This window comes from Armigeres subalbatus, chromosome 1 (assembly GCF_024139115.2).
Source record: "Armigeres subalbatus isolate Guangzhou_Male chromosome 1, GZ_Asu_2, whole genome shotgun sequence".
Lineage (NCBI taxonomy): Eukaryota > Metazoa > Arthropoda > Insecta > Diptera > Culicidae > Armigeres > Armigeres subalbatus.
The window spans coordinates 115659301-115667151 of NC_085139.1; positions in this window are offsets into that span (position 1 = coordinate 115659301).

Genomic DNA, 7851 nt, shown 5'->3' on the forward strand with positions numbered 1-7851 from the left:
AGTCGGGTTAGAATCTCATAATAAGGCTACGTTTTGTTGTATAGCCTCTAAATCCCTGAAGAAGGTAATGAAATATACACCGACATGTCGAAAATAGACGTAACAACGTTTCAACTGCTTTATGAGACTGAAAGAGACGATAATAGTCATACAAAATAGAGCATAACAGTCGGAAGCATCCCATTAAAAAGATAAACATTTAGATATTTAGACAGATATCGCGACGAAGGGGTCGAGGGGAGGAAGTTCAAAATCAATCATTTTTGCGTGATGCACTAAATGAATACTTCCTTTATGGTTTTTGCAAGCATCTGTAATCTGTGTTCGGAAATGAGATTGCCAGAATTGCTATCGGAGCTAGTCGAATTATTAAGAAAAGTTACACTAAAGTGGATTGGTTGAAGGCCGGAATCGCCATCTGGAGTAAGCCCTTGGATGGTTTTTAGATGCCACTGGACCTAGTTGGGTCAATGAAATAAGGTAGGTTTATCGGTGTTCGGAGTTGGTTGGAATCACTATTAGACCTCTTCGATCAAGTGGGTTGGATGGTGGATGAAATCAACATCGGATCTATTCAGATAAAGGAAAATCCTATTCTGGATTGGGGCTGTTGGTGGTCTCGAGGCTCTTATACACATAGTTTGGTCAATAGAATCCAACTCTGAAACAATTTAGTCGAGGGCCGGAAACGCCATCGGAAGCAGGAGGATGAAGGAAAATATCCAACTCTTAATTTGATTAACATTAAAAAGAAGAAAATTCTCCTACCAACAATTCTAACGAGGCAAATATTTAGGAGTTATCGATATTCCTCGATACAGCCGCCGACATAACTCAATGTCATTCAGACTACTTGGAGTTTTTTTCTAAATTAAACAAGCAAATTGATATCAAATCGCAAAACCAAAACAACTACCACTACAAACCTAGGAACAAAAGGACCCTTCGAAATTCGGCTTATCGCTTGTTTATGAATGTATTCCTTTGAAGGAACCTACAGGGAAAAACTGAATCATTTCTTCACTAATCATTCCTCAATGCTGAAATACTACGGTCCCGGAGTACTCTCGATCGCCGTAATAGTGCCCAAAAACTTTGCCAATCGCAATGTGGGTATCAAACATAGGGTGACCATATGAAATTTTTCGAAAGGAGGACAATTCACCCGAATTGAGCGAAAAAGGAGGACATTTGGTTGAAAAAGGAGGACACTAAAAACATCAAACGATTTTTATTTTTTTATTATAATTAAGAATGTTGTATTTGTTAATTTTTTGCACACTAAACTCTATTGGAAGAAGTTTTTGTAAGTCGAGGCAAATACAACATCTTTTTCTTATTTTATTAACATAACAGATTACTTTATTAATTCCAGATGGAACATATCAGACTCTCATTATAGTCTACATAAAGCACTTCCCCGGTAGACGATAATAGCTGTCAGTACAGTAATGTGATATCGATAACAAAACATGATATGAACTCGTTTGAAATAAGAGTAAAAATATCAAGCGAAAATAACAAAAATTTGCACCGAAATATCATGAAAATATCAGGTTTTGCCATTAACAAGAACTTATAAATATCTTGAGCAATTAGTTTGTTCTTGGTAATAGCAAAACCTGATATTTTCATGATATTTCGGTGCAAATTTTTATTATTTTTGCTCGTTATTTTTACTCTTATTAAAAACAAGTTATTATCATGTTTTGTCATCAATATCACGGCTTCTTCCCGGATTTCTAATTATAAACTACCAGCAATATCTTTTTAATGGAAATATTTTACCTTCAACTAATTTTAAAATCACTGCCCATGATTTCATAGTTGACGTATCAACCATTCGAATTTTCAGCGAGTTTGATTTAATACGCGTTTACTAAAGTAATTCGATCGGTGCAACATCCATACGTTGCTTGTTCCAGACCTCATGTAAGTGCTTACGGGTTGAAATGTTTTAACAGTGCGATGTTTGTCCCTAAATTATTAGAAATACGTATGAAAGTGCAATGGTTGTTACGTCAACTATGAGATCATGGACAGATCAGTAGTGAACAAATGTTGAATATTATTATTCTGGCATTTTCAGCGATATTCCACAGAATACCAACATGAATCTCTGTTTACAATTGTGAATACTTTATTGCAAAAATAAATAACTGACCGAACATTAGTTTATATTGGGACCGAATACAAGATGCTTAATTGCCCAGCGATTTTTTTTTTCTTATATCGAACTTGTGAATCCCAATTGATAGGTACGATTAGAATGATACCGTTAGCTGTATGACCACAAAGTTCTCAATTGAACAAATTCTAAATTGTTTAGTTTTAGACTAAAGAAACTGAAAATTGTTCAAATTAGTTTCAGGTATTTCTATTCCATTCTAGGCATGGTAAGGCGGCTGCTCTTTTTCTCACATATTCAAGAAGCCTACCGTGCGATGCGTTTAAAATGCAATTTGATGGGTGTTTACTCGAAGAAAATTTGGAGAAGCATTTGCATTCTTTTTCGTAATCCATTTCTCAAAATTCCGATGATTCTGATATTTTTGACACCTGTATTACTGTGTTTTATTCCAAAACTCAAAGGAAAATATTTCAGAATCAAAAGCAGAAACGCAAACGTGACCAATGTTTTGTTATAGAAAGGACATCTAATGTATTATTGTTTGTTAAACTAGAATTTATCCAGCAATTTTTTTTTCAAAATATTCCAAAAGGAGGACATTTCAGCGCAAAAGGAGGACATCTGGTTTTCAATGAAAAAGGAGGACATGTCCTCCTTTAGGATACCATATGGTCACCCTAATCAAACATTATAATTTTCAACTTTATAAGATACTATCAGATTTCTTCTTATTTAATTGCCTTTTTCAACCCGGTTTCAGAAGTCCCTGAGAATCCTGAATAGTAGTCAAAACTAAAACCAACACTTATAACATGTGGATGTGAAATAATGAAAAAATATTCTTTGTTTGCTCTATAGATTACTAGATTACATATCTCTGCTATATACCCACCCATGGATCTTTGGACCAACCCATACTCGGTTTGATAATTACAAGACCTATAAGTAATGAAACTGTTTTATTTATTATAGAGTAAACATTGATTTTGGCGCCCCCCTGAAAGCTGGCGTCCTTGGCGGGGGCCAACCTGGCCAACCAAACGCTACGGCGCTGAAGCTAGGACATGATATAACAATTCAATTGAGACGGCCTTGTTACTTTTCAGTCGGTAGCTCTGAAAAGGTGATCGCCAGTGTAGCCTAATTAATTTGACACAGATCTTCCAAATACAGGTCGGGCTCGATTATCCGGATTATCGATTTTACTTTCACTCCGGATAATCAAATCCTCCAGATAATCGAATCACCATAAAAAATTGAATCTGCAATTAAAAACTCAAAGGTTCAGCCCAATCGGGTTGTACGCAAAAGTGACGTTGAACTACGTAGCTGTATATAATCTACAGGTTTTCGACTATTCTGTGCGATGAGACCAAAGCAAGCTTTTTTCAAGCCCAGCCTGAATCTGTTTTCGATGTGATGTAGGGGAACAGACGGCTTTGGCAGGTTTTGTTCTATTATTGGCAGGGGGGGTTTTGTCGACCGAATTTTATGAAATTTGGCCACAATATTCTTTGATATGCGAAAAATATTTGGGCCAAATTTGAGCATAATCAGGCATAATAACTGCCAATAATAGAACAAAACCTGCCAAAGCCGTCATTACCCCTATATAATTTTTGGACCAACATTTGAAAATGAAGATAAAAATATTTTTTTTAAATAATCGAGGATGAACAACACTCTCAAGCGTTCACATATCCAAATTACCAATTGATAAAAACTCGATAGAGAGTAAGAATCGTTCGATGATTGTATCTCGACTCGAAGTATTGGTAACAATGCCAAACATCCGATTAAACTTCATTGTTGATATTAAATTGATATTATTTAGGTTTATATTATTTTAAATGATAATCGATTACACAATTTGAAAAGCACAAGTCTGTCTGATAGTGTACAGCTGCAACCATTACCGATGCAAACTGCTACAGAGACTTACCACCCATCGCTTAGTCAGTCTAAGCCCCTGGTGGTTCATTACAGAAAAACATATTGCGAAAGCTTGGCTGTCAACGGCGTTATTGATAATAATAATTATTTCTTTATGTGAATTGCGTCGGACTTAGCGTTTATTTCGGCAGACACCTACGAATCAGCAAAAACGAGCCAAAGAAAGTTTACCAGAACGCATTCACTGCAGCAGCGAAGAAGATTCCAAGCCCCACTACTGCATCAACAGACGTAAGCAAGAAGCTATCGTCAAATGCCCCCAAGCTTTCCAAGGAAAACGCACGTTTAAGTTAGCATAAACGAACTGCAGTTAGTTAAAAGCCCTGCAATGGCGGACATAAAAAAAACTTTCAATGAATAACTAAAGAAATGCTAATAAGTTGAAAAGCAGGCCAAGTTCTAGTTGGAATGGAGTGCTATGAAAGAAGAAGCTTGCGATGCACTTACGAGATTGACTGATTCACCGAAACCAAGTGCTAAACTGTTAGCAAGTTTTTAATAGTACATATTATCATACATAGATATTGTAACACACTAGAGTCAATTTTTACGCGGAAGATATGGGCCGCGTAAATTAAAACAACGTAAAAAACCGTGTAAATCCCAAAGTATGTCTGAAGGAATGCGGAAATCCAGAAACTCGCGTGAATAAAAAATCGCATAAAAACGATTCCTGTAAAAATAACCGCGTAACAAACGACTTCAGTGTACATCGGGTATGAAGCGTTGACTCTTCCTTGATCGAATGGTTTCGTGACGATTTTCAATTTTTTGCAATCGTAAAGTGTACCCCAATATAGAAAAGACAGACGTAGTTCTACGTCAAAAATCTATGATTCACTTGCAGCGGTGTAGTCAAAAATCATTTAGAAAAAAAAAACCAGAATAATCTACCTGCGGTGACTTTCTGGTGTATTATGGAAAAATAGTATTTTTGCCATAACTTTTGAGTCCATAGTCAGATCCAGCCTACTTTCAATATGAAATGATAAGAAATGATTTCCATTTGAATGCAACTTGTTGGTTGAGAATACGTGCAAAAAAATGGCTGGACTATTTAGGCGCATTTTGTACAAAAAATAGTATTTTGGCCATTACTTATTTTATGCCAACAACTCGAACGCAGACCTTTTCGATTATTGCTAAATATTAATTGTTGAAAGCAGCAGCACGTCCAAAATAACAACAAACTGCCTTACGGTAAACGCACCGTACCGGCACGATTGTGACAGAAAATCGGTACGATTTTGAAAGAATTGAATAATCTGGATCTGAAGGATCTAGAGAATGTGAGAAAATTATAGATTTCCATAATGTACGGAATCAAAAATATCTGAAGGTAGAAGTTTAGGTCATGACAGTGATCTCAATCGGAAAGATATGAAGTTCCAGAATCAGAAATAAATGAGGTACCAGAGAATGTCTCAAATCTGGAGCATTCTTAAATCTGCAAATATCTAACAATCTACTAAATCAGGAAAACTTCTGAAACGTCACCATCTCTGTTTCATTGCTTTCAAACAATGATTGTTTAAACTGAATACTTTCAAAAGACAACGGAAAACGGGCAATACTCAGTAGTCCAGTGAGGATTATTTCGCTTATCGAAGAGCTTCTACAACTAGAAGAGCAGAAATCGAACAAGCGAACACAAATCAGTTTATTTAAATAAAAATATAGATCTACAAATTATTCTACTTAACTGAACAATAATATTCAAATTAACAAATTGAAAGCTAAATGCGTTTCTGTTGAAGATACAGAATTGTATTACGTACACTCACAAAAAACTCCGCATTATATTCATGAGTTTACACATGGATTTTTGCAATGGGGGTAGCGAAATGGATTCCATATTTTCGACACATATATTCCATGCGTACACATGCATTGCATGTATGTTCACACATACTTTCCATGTGGGTCATAGTATCCATGTGTAAATTTGTATGCAAATAAGTATGTGCCGACGCATGATATGCATATTTCAAAATACATGGATTTTTGCCATAAAGTATGTGTCGATTTTCCTGAGTGTAGTGAGATTTAGTGAAAGAATTTATATGTATAAAATATTAAGTAGAATTTGAATAATTTTATTCAGCGGCGCAGCCGATTTTTTTTTATTTTATGAAAATTGGAATTATTTAAAATTAATTTAGAAATTCCGCGAAATTTCGTTTAATTTCGTTAAAAGAAAGATTTTTCAGTCGAAATTTTTGAAATTTAACGATACGGAACGAAATCAGAAAAACAGATTTCGCCATACTCAAATTCCGCGGAATTCCGCGAAATTTCGTTTCGAATGCCCTAAAACGAAATTTTTCGAAATACCGCATATGCTTAATCAGTAGGACATAATGTTTATTCAATATTTAAAACAACCTTATAAAGATTCAAATTTCGCAAATTCTTTACATTTTTTAAAATTTTCAATGTTTTCTAAGAATCCAAAAAAAAATTCCTTTCTTTATTTAGTAGGCACTATGTGCTTCTTAACCGCTACTGTGCCGTGATCTACTGTGGTATTTTGCTGATCAGAATCCAAACAGAATTTATTTTTTAGACATTCGTTATTGTTATTATGCCGGGGTACATCTCATAGTCAGCCCATTGTGCCAATTTGTCCATATCGTGAATCCAATTGGTCGTTGCATTGTTCGGTTTCCATTTATCCGGGTAACGTTGGAGGAATGCCTCCGAGAAGAACAAATTGTCAGTCGTCATCGGGCAGCGGTGTCGGTAAAACGCGCACCCCAAAAAGACACCGTTTGGGCTGCACCTTCGGTGAGTGACAAGTGTTCGATGGGAGGGAGGGCTGGGAATCGAACTCATTACCGTCCGCTTAGAAGGCGAATGTGTAGCCAACTACGCTACGAGACACCCTGTCTAAAATAAAAATTATTTAAAAAAAATTAAAACTGCTACTATTAGGCCGATCAAATATTAGAAATTAATTATGCCCCCCCCCCCCGGTTTTTTTGCCCAAAAATTCTCCAGAATTTCGTCCAGATATTCCTACAGCAATTACTCCGAATTTTCCTCCAGATATTCTTTCGGATATTCCTCCAGGAATAACTCCTTATATTATCCCTAGAATTCCTTCGGATACTCCTCCAGGAATTAGTCCGGATACTTCTCAAGGAATTCTTCCGGATATTCCCAAAGAAATTCCTCCGGATATTCCTCCAGAAGGGACTCTTCCAGATATTCCTCCAGGAATTCCTCCGAATATTAATTCGGATATTCCACCACGAATTTCTCCATATATTCCTCCAGGAAATCTTTCGGCCTCCAGGGGGTTGTACACTAATTACGTAAGCAGTTGTGGGGAGGGGGGGGGGGTTTCTGCCATTTTCTTACGTTCCATATAAATAAAAAATGATTTGTATGGGAAAAATCTTACATGGAGGAAGGGGGTTGAAAAACCGGACCCCAGGAATTCCTTCGGACATTCCTCCAGGTATTCCTCCGAAAATTCCTCTAGAAAGCCCCTGGATATTACTCCAGGAATTCGTTCGAATATTCCTCCAGGAGTGCCTCCGTATATTCCTTTAAATATTCCTCCGAGAGTTTTTCTGGATATTTCTACAGGAGCGTCATCAATTCTTTCCCATCCCCGATAGACCGTACGGACGTGGCCAGCGCTGTTATCGACCATTCAAAATATACTAGAGCTCTCGGACTGTGCATATTGAGGTTGGAGAGCAAATCTCATGCTTTCATTCATTGGTTCCCTGTGTAATTGCAATTTTTCTGATCATTCA